Genomic DNA, 13,994 nt, shown 5'->3' with positions numbered 1-13,994 from the left:
AAGCGACTACATATCCGTACCATGGACTGCCCAGGAGATCTTTGAAACGAAAGTTGGCTTCCATGCACTGGTAGACATGCCAAATTATATTGGTGCTCTTGACTGCACCCATGTGGAATTGGTGGTCCCATAAGCCATGGAGGCGGTGTATCATAATCTATATCATAAGCTATATCACTCCATCGTTGTACAAATGTTATGTGACTCTAGCCAGATCATCACACATTGTTTCGCCCGATTTCCCGGATCAACTCATGACTCCATGTTTCTGCGCAACTCCACGCTACCACGCTACATGGAGCGACATGCAGGACGACGTGCCTGGCTGCTTGGTAAGTTGCATGATAGGCACATGGCAGTGTAATGTGGGGAGAGATGCAAACAGCACCCTGGTGTCATTGGTGTGGTGACTGCACAATGTCCATACTGCAAAACACTGTGCCCCAAAGCATCCCAAACTGAACATGACACCCAAACCCCATAGTAATGACGGAAGCTGCACACCAATGACAATATGCCTGACTTGAATATGCCCAGCCCACATCCCACAACACGTCCACTGCACATCATCAGACCTCACCCTCTGTAACACAATCCAGCAACATGCTGTGAGTATGCACAATGTAAATGTCCGCAGCAAAACACAACACAGGACAAGCATCCATGAGTGCGCACAAATCAATCCCACCAAGGGAATGCACTGCTTGTCACTGGGCCAACACCACAGTAGCGCTGCATGTCACCATGGGAATAATAAGCGCTGAATGAGAAATCATGCTGAGACTTGTGCCAATGCTGCTAGTAATAAAATCATACTAATCACTACACATCACAATATGATAACAAACACAGCAGTATGCATCCACATCCACAATGCATGAACATCAGCAAGGGAGTGGACACCCTGTATCAACTGGACGATGCAACCCACACCATTAGACCATGGGACAGCACACACTGTGGCAAGGTAAAATGTGTGCATACATCCAGGACATGTGCATGTGAACAACAAATATCTGCAGGCATATGTGATAAGTAAAAGTGTCTTTCAGGAATTGACTTACACATACCTATTTTGCACCCATGCAGGCGATAGTGGCTATCCCTTGAAGCCGTGGCTCCTCACCCCTGTCCGGAACCCGCAGAACAGGCACGAAGATGATTATAATCATGCCCATACCCGTTCTCGTGTGGTGATCGAGCAGACCTTTGGCCTGTTGAAGGCATATTTTCACTGCCTTAGCAGGTAGGGTGGGGGACTCCTGTACAGGCATGAGAAGGTGGCCAAGATCATCATGGCATGTGTCATGCTGCACAACATGTGCATCCGACGGAACGTGCCTCTTTCCCCTGACATTGAAAAGCAACCAGAAGGTGAGGATGAAGAAGCTGAAGAAGATGGGGTTGCACATCATCCAGGTAGCGAAGCACAGGGGGGACGTGCTGTGCGCCAGTATGTGATAGGCCAATCTTTCTAAGACACATGGATGCAGAGGGCGCCATGAATGTGGGACTTAGGGCACTGGGTGTGGGGGTACATGGACACTATGCACTGTAAACCAATAAAGCACACATACACAATAAGGAATGTCCAGTCATGTGAATTGTTGGTACACAACGGGTGTATTTAACAGGAAATAAGTAAAAAGTGCTGTGACCCCACACACACACCCTCCCCCTTCCCCTCCCCCACAACTCCCTTACACCCCCTCCCCCACAACTCCCCCACATACCCCCTCTTCCCTCCCCCTCTCCCCACAACTCCCCCCACACCCCCTCCCCCACAACACCCCCACACATGGCTTGCAATGTTATGCCACTTGAGTCTGCATAAATCTGCACATGCAGGCTGACCCTGCTACTAATGTCCTGTGTCGGACTCCGGGGTCAGCATTTTGGGGTGCTGCATGGTGCACACAGACCTGCGCAGGGGGCTCGTCTGTGTGGAGCTTGACGATGACCCTGTGGGCGCATGCTCTACTGTCGGGGCAGGACGCTGAGTCTCCAAGGCATCCGCAATCCTGGAAAGGACCTGCCTCACTGCCGACAGCTCCTCAAAGATCTTTAAGGTGCTCAACTCTATGGCCCCTTTCATGGCCGCAGTGTTCTCTAGGGCCTCCTTCCTCATCACGTCAACATCAGGGCCTCATTACGAGCATGGAGGTAAGGAAAAAGGAAGGCGGAAAGGTAATACCGGCATTGATTACCAGTCCAGGCCATTACGAACCAACAACCCGGTAATACCACCACCGTCTGTACCGTGCCCCTACTTACTGCCATGCGCATGTACATGGGCCCTTCTTGGAGGCAATACCGGGCTGCCGCTAACAGGAGGACATCACAAGTCACGCGGGCATGCACCTACCGGCATCCCGAAGGCGGTAAATAGGTCCTGCACGATGGCAGTATTACAGGCATCGCGGATCGCCCGTAAATAGCAACCTGCAGTGTACCCAACTGCTACAGGTGCACACAATCACCACAGGTGGAGGCAATGGAGCATGTCCCAGCACAAAAGGAGCACACCCACAAACCACACCCCTTCCCACACCAAAATGATCCCACTTACTGTTGCAATCTTGGGGCTGGAGGACATGCCTGTACTGCTACACCAGCAACAAACAAAATATGCAGCACAGAGGAGACGCAGGAGAAGAGAGAGGGTGAGACAGGCACAGCAAGTCCTACCAGTGCAGGCAGTGGCACCACGTAGGCAGCCACCAATCCCTCGCATAAGAGCCAGTCCATTGGGCCAGCTGCATGGCATATCACAACTTCTCTTTTCACGCATGCTGACCCAAGTGCTGGATGACCTCCTGAAGCACGCACACAGCCACATATCTCTACCACAGACTGGCCAGGAGCTTGCTGACACTAAAGTTGTCTTCCATGCAGTGGCAGGCATGCCCAATTGCATTGGTGCCCTTGACTGCACCCATGTTGAATTGGTGGTCCCACCTGCCATAGAGGTTGTGTGCCGCAATCGTAAGCAAAACCACTCCATCAATGTGCATATGGTATGTGACTCCAGCAAGATCATACACATTGTTGTGCCCGATTTCCCGGATCCACACATGATGCCATGGTGCTGCAGAACTCCTTGCTATCCCGCTATATGGAGCGACATGCTGGACGACGTGCCTGGCTGCTTGTTAAGTCGCCTCAGAGGCCCATGGCAGTGTGGTGGGGGGGGATGAATACTCCACCTGGGTGGGATTGGGGGGGGAGGGGGTGAATACTCCACCTGGGTGGGATTGGGGGGATGAATACTCCACTTGGGTGTGATTGGGTGGTGAGTGGAGACAGCACAGACAGCATAACACTGTGGCCCTTCACTTTCCGACCTGAACGTAACACAACAATGTCATACATAAGACCAATGCTGCACACCAATGACGATATGCCAGATGTACAAGCAGGCCACATCCCTCAACGCGTCCACTGCACATCAACTGAGCATACCCTCTGCAACCCAATCCAGCAAGATGCAGTGAGTATGTCTAACGCACATGAATGCAGCAAAGCACAACACAGGACATCTGCAATAGCATGCAAGTGAATACCCTGCATCATCTGGACGATGCAATCCACACCTGCAGACTATAGTACAGCACACATTGCGACAAATGTACCTGTGTGCATACATCCAGGGACATGTGCATGTGAACACCAAATAGCTGCAGCCATGACAGTGATTTCTACAGGCGTCCCTCATTGTGCTCCCATGCAGGTGATGGTGGCTATCCCTTGAAGTCGTGGCTCCTCACTCCTGTTCGGATCCTGCAGAACAGGCACGAAGAGGAGTACAATCGTGTTCATACCCGTACCCGCGTTGTGATCAAGCAGACCTTTGGCCTGTTGAAGGCATGTTTCCGCTGCCTCAGCAGGTCTGGTGGAGCACTCCTTTACGGGCCTGAGAAGGTGGGTAAGATCACCATGGTCTGAGCCATGCTGCACAACATGTGAATCCGTAGAAACGTACCACTGCTACCTGACATTGACCTGCATGCACCGGGTGAGGATGAAGATGATGATGGAGGAGAAGCAGCACCCCTGCAAGTTTGCGATGCACAAGATTGCCATGCTGTGCGCCAATCAGTGATTGATGATTTCTTTTGAAACACCAGGATGGAGATGGTTCTGTGGTAGTACTACACAGGGCACTGGTATCGCGTGCATATGAACACAGGGTGTGTAGGGAGTCGGACACTGTGCACTGTCATGAATTGAATGAACACACACAAAATGAACAATGTCCAGTCAAGATATAAATTTGAACACAACAGGTGTATTGTAATGTACACATTATTGTGATGGAACCCTCCTCCTCACACACACCCTCCTCCCACCCCCTCCCTACAACACCCCCTCCCTACAACACCCCCAAAACCCCATACCCCCTCCCCCATTGACATCTCACACATGATGTGCCAATCATGTTTTTCCTCAGGATGTAGTTAGCACATGCAGGATGGCCCTGCTAGTGGCGGCCTCTCTTTGGTTCTGGATGCTGCATGTCCATGTGGAGTGCGCTGCACCTGGTCTGGCGCCTGGTCTGGCGCACAGGGCTTGTTGGAGCCGAGCTAGCAGGTGTTATGTTATGTTATGTTATGTTATATTGCTTTGCATTTATATAGCGCCTTATGTATCATTGGTATGATCTCAAGCCGCTGGTAGGTTGAACTCCCTCGGGAACCATAGTTCAAGTCAGTAGAGAGAGAGAGAGTCATAAAGTGTGTGGGTGCACTGGATATGTGTGCAGCAGGTGTGGCATTTGCGTGATAGCTGATTCTTAGCAGTAAGTGTGGCGGTTGGGAGGTCAGGAATATGTGTTCATTCTGGTCGGTTGATACCCAGACTGATTTCTGGCTGCGTTAGGCATGAGGGGACACATAGGCTAGCGGGTGTGCTGAGTCAGCTGTGTTTAATTAGGATGATGAGGTATATGTGGCAGGGGTTAATATGAGAGCCCCTATACCAAATGTGCCATAGTATCGTTGTGTTCTAGATGAGTGGTGGTGTATAGGAGAGAGTAAGTGTGGTGATGTGAGATGGTGGTTTCATCCGTCCCACGCACTCCATCCGTCCCACGCACTCCATCCGTCCCACGCAGGTGTGCTTGATGGGGATGAGAAGGCTGCCTGTGCAATAATCAGTGCAGGCCATTGCTGCTGCAGTTGCTCAACAATCCTACCCAGGACCTGGGTCACTGCTGCCAGACTGTCGCGGATCTGAACCATTTCTTCTGTCCATTGTATTCACGCAGTCCGTTCAATCAGCTTAGTCTGTTCATACATTTCGTCTGGTTCATCATTTAGTTTGTTAGTCTTTCCATTCATTCCATCATTCGATCATTCATCTGCATAAATTGCTCATCCGTTCCATCTACTCTATCCGTTCCATTAATTCTATCCATTCCATCCACTCTACCCGTTCCATCTACTCTAAACGTTCCATCTACTCTATCTGTATGATCTGCTCCATGTGTTCCATCCGCTCCATGCTTTCCATTTGATCCATCCACTCCGTCCGATCCACCACTCCATCAGATCCGTCCACACCTTGTGGTCCACCCACTTCATCCGATTCATTTACTTCATCTGTTCCATCTACTTCATCCGTTCCATCTACTTCATCCGTTCCTCCCACTTCATCCGTTCCATGTACTTCATACGTTCAACGTACTTCATCCGTTCCACGTACTTCATCTGTTTCACGTACTTCATCCGTCCCACGCACTCCATCGTCCCACGCACTCCATCCATCCAACGCACTCCCTCTGTCCCACGCACTCCCTCTGTCCCACGCTGTTGTGCTTAATGGGGTAGAGGTGACTGTCTGTGCAATCTTCTGTGCAGGTCGTTGCTGCTGCAGTTGCTCAACAATGCCCAGGACCTGGGTCACTGCTGCCAGACTGTTGCAGATCACCATAGTGTTACTGTTCATGGCTATGGTGTTTGCTGCATAGGCCTCACACATTTCCCGGTGGGTCAGTTCCCCCTCCGCCACATCCTGGCAGACCAGCTCTATCATACTATCCTGGCGGGCCTTAAGCCTCGTCATTCGGGCCTCCATGTCAGTGGTGGCTGTGGAGGTGGACGGGGCAGTGCGGGCAAATGCTGGACTGACCTCTGATGGGGACCACAGATGTGGACTCCCCAGTACTCCGGCCTGTTCTTGCATGGGGCTGACTGGTGTGCCCTGTGTGGAGTGTAGGGGGGTGGGCTGGGGGCTTGGGGTATGTGGACATTCCACATGGAGGTTGCCGTCCATGTAAAATTGTTCTTCGACGTCGCCCTCTACGTCGCTGAGGGGGGCTGTGGCAGCTACCTCCCCAATTGAACTGGTGGCAACAGACTGTGCCCTCAACTTCAGCCTCTAGGACAGTAGACAACTCCAGTGTGGCTGTGTCATTGGGTGGTGTCTCACTTTGTTTTTCCTTCTCCGGTAGCCTGCCCTATACTGCTGGTGCTGGCCTGTGTTGCAGTCTGGGCGTTGATGTTGCCCTGGAGGTGGTTGGTCCTGTGCCTTCCTGCCTGGCCCTGGTTCCCTTGGAGGCAGGCTCCTGGCCTTCACTGTCAGCATCTGTGGCTTTGGGGGAACAAGAGTTGCAGGGCATCAGTGATGGTGGTACGTGCAAGATGCATACATTGGTGTTGTTCAGTAGTTCACATTTAATTCGTTGCATACTTGTAGGTGCGACGCACAGGCTGCTTGCAATAGGGGGGACATACTGCCCTACTCCCAACTCAGTAGCAGTGCTGTGTCCAGATGATTGCGATGGATTGTGTTTTTTAGGATGGCCGCCACCGCATTTCCCGTTCCAGTGCAATGATGTTACTTCCGGGTCCGGTATTATGAACCCGGTATTTGCATGATGGTATTTCCAGGTCCGTTATTAAGGGGTTGCTCCTGGGCGGAGGGGGTATCAGTGGGTTCTGTGATGCCGCTATCGGGGGTTTGAGGGCCTTTAGTGGCATGGCGGTGCTGCCATTACCGGAATGGGGGTTCGCTCGTGCTCACGCTCTCGTAATCAGCCGCTATTTGCGGCGTCGAGGGTGCACGGTGGCGCTAAGACCACCATGCTAGTAATGACTGTGTTTTTACCGCGATTCTCATAATGGGGCAGATATTGTTTTACAAGCCTGGTCAGCTCCTGCTGCCATACCTCCATTTGTGCTATCCTGAACTCCCTGTCCCGGACCCCTGTGGAGGTGGATGGTATGTGTGGCAAGGGGCCCAATTCCGGTGGGTCCTCTGTGGGGCTCCAGGCTTCTAGTTCTGCCTCTTCTCCAGACTGGACGTGCAAGGTGCCATTGGGTGTGCTAATTGGGGTGTACTGGGGTGTTTGGGTGGGGCTGGGTGTGCCACCAACTTCCAGTGAGCGGTTGTCCTCCTCAGGGACACATACCTCACCTTAGGATTGATCTTCATCGCCACTCTGTGGCACAGTGGCAGCTGCCTCCCCTACGAAGCTGTTAGCTGCAGACAGGGTCTCATCTGCCAATGGCTCAACTGCAGTGAATTCCACACTGTTGGTGTAGTGGCTGTCCTTTGACGCCCCTGTTCCCTGCCATCCTATGTTGCCTTTGCCCTCGGTTGCAGATGTGCCTTGCCTGTGCCCTTGGACGTGGAAGGCCTGTTAGTGTCTTCCCTGGACCTGGCCCTCTTCGATGGAGTGGTGGCCTGTACTGCAGAGTCGTGTGCATCGCTGTCTGTATCATGGCCTGTGGCAGACCAAAAGAGGGTCGGCATCAGTGATGGTTGTACATGCATCATGCATACAATGGTATAAGTGTAGTTGTACGTATTTGATGACTTGCTGTTTTACAGTTTTGGCATACAGGTTGCTTGCCATATGGTGGGGTTATTCAGGCATATGTTAGGTTCACACATGTGTGAGGTGGTGTATGCTGTGTCACATGCCTTTGTGTTGTGGACTGCGTGCAGTGTGACACATGCCAATTCCCTGTTTGTGGTATGTGTGTGTCAGGTATGGCATTGGCATGCTGCATGCATGTGAATGTGACGATGCTGGGGACGGCATCTAGGCAGGGATGTGTTCATGTGTGTGTGATGGCCCATGCATTGCCTCGTGGCACGGTCACATTGGTGGACCATCATCATACTTTGCATTACAGTGTTTTCTTTGGACACTCACCTCCATCTGCCGATGACGCTCCACATTCCATATCTCCCACTCCTTCTATGGACTCCATTCCAATGGTGCTGGCGCAGGTTTCTTCCCAGCGGGTGAGTTTAATGGGTGAGTTGGGCCCACCGCCAGTAGCCAGACCCTGGCTCTGATTAACAGACAAGATATTGCGCACTCTGAGGCGCAGGTTGTCCAAGCATTTTTTAATGTCCTTTACAGTGCGGGGGGTGGTGCCAACCGCACTGCCTTTCTGGGCAACTAGCTCCCATATCTCTTTCTTTTTGAGATGTGCAGCTCCCTTGAGGTCTGAGGCAAAGACCACATCTGCATTCTCTGCCAGAGTGTCCGTCAGCATGTTGAGTTCATCCTTGGAGAACCGCTCCTTCCGCTGCCGGGATGCCCCTTTCATTATGGCCTTTGGCAAAGTGCTGGTGATGTAGATGCTGATGTGAATGGTGATGTGAGGTTCCAGGTCCTGTATCTCGAGGATGGCAATGAATTCTGTTTTTCAAGATGGCCTCCATGCCATTTCCAGTTCCAGCGCAATGATGTTACTTCCGGTTCTGGTATTAGTGGACCCGGTAATTCCGGGCCCGGTAATGCCGGACCCGTTATTTAGGGGCGGACGGAGGAGGAAGAGGTGTCAGCGCTTACCATGATGCCGCTAAGGGATGTTTTTGGGGCTTTTGCGGCATACCGGTAATGTTGATACCGGCTGCCGCTACACACGTGGTGTTGGGTGTCCTGACCCACGTTTGGACTATTATGCTGCAACATTTGGTGTTGTGGGTTTAGGAAATCCAAGAGGGCGGAAAAGCCCACATTTGCACCAGAATCCTAGAGAACCGTGCAGTTTTGCGCACAGCAAAGTGGTCCCCTGACCTGCCACCCACCAGTGCAAGCATGATGGGCCAGGAGTGCCATGAGTGAAATGTGTGCCAAAGGAAAAACAGCAGTGCCGGTTGGCTAAAAAAAAAGCGCTTTAAAATCACCTTTGTTTCCCTGAATGCAAGCTCAAAATGCCTATTTTAAACATCACAAGATATTCAAAAATCTCAATGAACACCAGCAGACATTTGGCAGAATGTATTCTTCCATGCATACTAAATCTGGAAAGAGAAAGAGCCCAAAACCATGTTCATAACAAAACTGGCTGAGCTGTGGATGTCAGCAGCTTAACTGAAATTGGATTTAAAACCACTAAAATCGAAACGTTTAAATTAAATGAGTGACCTACTTTTGAGTGTAACATAGTTTGCAACTGTTGAAATGTCATAGTTTTGAACTTAGAATCAGCGTTCTAGCTGCATGTGTAAAAATTGTCAGTGTGATTTGAATGTAGAAAACTGGGAACTAAAGTGACATTTAGCTGAAGCCTGGCTTGAAGAGAGTGGATTCTGCCTGACAACTACCCCCGACAGGAGAGGGAATTCAGCAGCTGTGTTCCCAGGCCTGGCTGCATCCTGCTGCCCCTGCCAAAAGGAGATGACACCTCTCTGATTGAATTAGGGGAGTGGCACCTGGGGACTACAGGAAACTAAACAAAGCACTGTCCCTGGCTCAGGCAAATGTTATATCGGGGGGGGTCATAAAATGGCTTCCTCTTGGGAGAAACTGGGAGGGGCACTGCATCTGTGAGCAAGCTGAGCTTGGGGGAAGTGGATAAACCAGAAATTCCACCATGTGCTTTGGAAAAACACACCCTTTTGGGGCCAGAGCATGATTTTAAAAAGATGGATAATTCATAGTGCAGACTTGTAAAAATAATATAAACAACATCATCATTCTTGTGATTTTTCTGTGCCCATTTTAAGAGGTGTTAGGATCCTGTGGTATGTTCTTGGGGATAGTAGCAGAAAAAAAAGGTTGTTACTTAAAAATCTGACACTTTATCATCTGAAACCCATATCCCTGGTGCACATTTGTGTAAAATCTGGAAAGGTTTAGAGGTCGTTATCTGGATGAAAAGGGGAGAATTCTGTCATAAGTGGACACAACATCGTACAAAGACAGGGATCGGATGGTTTGGTGCTACAGAAAATATGTTAACTGGACCTATAATATTAGAAAAATGGTACATAGATAAATATGTATTTGGATCAGAAATAGATTTGTGTGCAATTTGTCAAGGGGAGGATCCTCCGACCAGAAACCTACCTCATCACTCTGACTCACAACCCATTTGCCCCAATCAAGGAAGAGAGGAGGAACTGGCCAATTATAAGTTGAGAGGGTTGGGCATGCAGAATGAGCCGACCCACCCACTTTCTATACACATAAAAAGAGCCACTGGAACCCAGGTAGGGAGATTCACTTTCCACTTTCTTGCGGGACGCTTTGCCGGGAGACTCCAGACTTCAAATCCATCAACCTCCAGAGACCAGAGATCCAGAGAGACCAGAGATCCAGAGAGACCAGAACTGTGCAGTGCTGAGAGCAGAACCAGAGACCAGACCGCTGTGAAGAACCGCTAGCAGAAGTCCAGCCAATCCTGACCCGATCAGTGACGAAGCCGCATTCCTGTCTAAGTTTATAGTGTGAGTACCCAGTCAGGACTGTGAAAAACCCAATCTCTTAGTTTAAAATAATCTAATCCTAACGATTTAGAACTGCCTCCTAGAATCGTGTCATTCTGTCATCTTTAAAACTGAAAACTGTCATCTGTCATTCTGAGCTTTAAAATTTCAAATCCGAAAAACTACCTTTACTAAATCGGCCGTATCTCCGGAACTGTTTGTGCTTTTAACTGTCATCTTAAAGCTAAGATTCTAAGCTTTCCAACGAGCCTAGAACCGACTTCCTACTCCTTATAGTGCCACCGTAATTGCGCTCGACGCACACGACTAAATTTGCCGCGATTTGACATTTGCTTAATTTCTGCCACGTGTAAAAATATTTGTCCTTGCTTTCCTTGCTGAAATTCATGTGCAACCTGACAATCATTCATAGAGCATTGCTAAAGTGATACTGAATTAATTTAATTATCTCTCACTCACCCTGAACCTCCTATAGGGAATTAAAAGCAATTTGAGTATATTTTTCACTTAATTGCAACCACATCAAAGTATATTGCCTGTGTTTAAAACTCCTATCTGTTTTCCTCTAAGCTTGCTAGGGGGCAACTGAATTATATTTGATTGCATTCCTGAGAACTGTGTGCTTTCCTTCCATCTCTTTACATTGCATAAAGGGGTGGGCGGGTGAATTGTCAAAGAAAAGTGATTACATTGTCTTTTGTTGAAGTCACATCAAGTTTATTTTCTGTACTGCGTTTTCATTCATCATTGCAATGTCCTTCAAGCCATAAAAGCATTCTCAGCTACTTTATCCTCTCTATAATCACTTCTAAGCCATCAAAAAGAGTGTACCACTGTACCATTATCCATTGTTGATCACTATCATCTTCACAAGTGTGCTATCAAACATTAATTTATTATAAAAGTGTGATATATATATATATATATTGTTTAATTTTCAAATAAACCTTTTAATTTGCAAAACAAACCTACTTTTGGCTCAGTGGGGTCAGGGGGATTCTAAGAGAGGGGTGTTATATAAGGGTTGTCATCCAGAGTAAATGAACTGGACATAAAAATATATCAATAAGGGTTTCCCTCAGCATCCCCGACTAGGCATTGACTTAGCTGTAGTGTTGAATTGAATCCGCTTACAGTGGACACATAATCGGGCGCTGTTAGCAGCATCAGTGCCACCCGGACCCGATATTGCCTCCATGACGGTGAAAACAAGTTTTTTTACAGCAAATCTCGTAATGACCCCCATAGACACGCCCTAGAAGGGACTGTGTGACAAAGTCACTTGCCTGAGAGCATTCTTTGGCACAGACATGTATCTTGCAGATATGCATAATGTGCAAAACTTTCAATTTACACAAAAAAGTGAACATGGTTTATGCTCTTCAAAGAAGCAGACATGAATCAGTCCATGTTAAATCTTTTAAGAAATAGGTTTACTTTGTGATTCAGTTTACTTGGGCATAGGTACAGACAAGGTTACTAGAACATTATTTGTGGTGTCAGCTGCAGCTATTTCAACCAAATACTGTGAACATTGTGATTTTCAGACCCTCTTGAGACAGGTCCATGTCAATCAGAAAGTCTCAGTCTCACACTGTGGCAAAGTTCCCAGAAATGTAACAGGCAACACTGGCGGTATCGAGTGTAGGTACCGACTTTCAAGCTGAAGGGTGGAAAAGGTGTGCAGCATCACAAGAGGGGCCACGAGGCAAGTTTGGCTCTTGTGGTCATCTGAGGAAACTCTACCAGTGCGAGTAGGTATGTGGCATAAACCGGTGACAGGAGCCCTTGGCTGCCTGACGGCGGCGGCCATCCCCTCTTGAACTTGGTGTGGGCTTGTGGAGTTTTTTCCTTTGTGTTCTGTGTAGACTGTGCCACGTGCTTCAGTCATCAGCGGTCTGGGCACTGGGGACACTTAGATGCAGCGCTGGGGGACAGCTGTATGGAGGTGGAGTAGGAGCTAGGGCTGCGTTCTCTTGCTTCCTTATATCCCCATTTTAGCCACTTTTTTCTTTTCTCCCTGCCCTTCCCCATAGCTTAGACACCTTCCTTTATACAGTTTGATTATTATTTGTTTCATTTTCTATAACGTTGCAAATGTTACATCAAAAACCATTCCTCAATCCTCATCATACTTTGTTCTCTTGATTTCACTTTCTCTTGGCCCTCTTCCACTCTTCAGTGATTCACCTCTCGTGCAGAGAATCACTTCTGGCCTCTCCCTCTCAGAGTCGCCAACATCATCTTCTGGGGGCCACGCCACTCTCTCACCATTCTTCTCCCCCTTTTTGCCTCCTATCCTTTCACTTCCTCCTCTCACACGCCAGCCTATATTTGCAAGATGGCTTCTGTCACGCTGCAGGGCCATGCATTTGTTCAGTGTTCACTTTGACTAATGGAGCGTGACACCTGTGTTTGTATTTAATTCACAGTTCATTTCCACCTGTAACTGTGAACCAGTCAGCAATGAATTGTACACACTGGCTGCAATGTTACTCTTAATGCACGGTCGTCGTTTCCTGCACAGTATAATATCCAGGTTACGGAATTCGTCTATGGAAGAACACCAAACTGATCAACCAGGTTTAAAACCCATTTACTGATGAAAAAGAACTATTGTTGGTCACTGCAACTTCCATATTTGATGTGCGTTTCTCGCCATGTTGGAGCAATATTGAAAAAAAAGATCATTAAAACAATGTAGACTCATGGAAAACAGGAATACTAGCCTGCTGCACTTTAGGGCATATTCGTGACTATATTTTGTTCAGCTTTAAGCGGTGCAGGGTATTTTTTTTCCTGGTTTGGAGGAGATGTATTACTTACTTTGATTACCTGGTGCCACAGAATCTAACATCTCCACCAGTGCTAAAAATGGGCAAATGCTAAATACGGAATGGCGCAAACAAGTTTTGCCACAATACGTATTATGTGAAAAGAAATGCACTAGGACAAAAAGAATCCCACTGATGTGTGCACAAGCATGATACATGAAATAAACGTGTTTACTACATTTGAAGTTAGACAGCAGATATCCAAAACAATACAGTTTCTTTCATTTTAATGGCGGTGAACAATTCTTTTTTAAATAATAGGTATTGGGGCTAAACCTGTTTGAACCATGTCAAGTTTTGTTTACTTCAAAACTGAGTTCTAGATTAATTTGCTATATTTTTTGGCACAAGAGCAAAGTTTTGATAATCTGGCACCAGATCTTTTCATGGCAGTCCATCTGGTAAAACACATGGAGGGCGGTCAAGCCGCAGGTGGGCAGCTGTACATACCATGATTTCAGGCAAATC

This window comes from Ambystoma mexicanum, chromosome 1p (genome assembly GCF_040938575.1).
Source record: "Ambystoma mexicanum isolate Mex_15411 chromosome 1p, UKY_AmexF1_1, whole genome shotgun sequence".
NCBI lineage: Eukaryota > Metazoa > Chordata > Amphibia > Caudata > Ambystomatidae > Ambystoma > Ambystoma mexicanum.
This window is presented reverse-complemented; position numbering follows the sequence as displayed.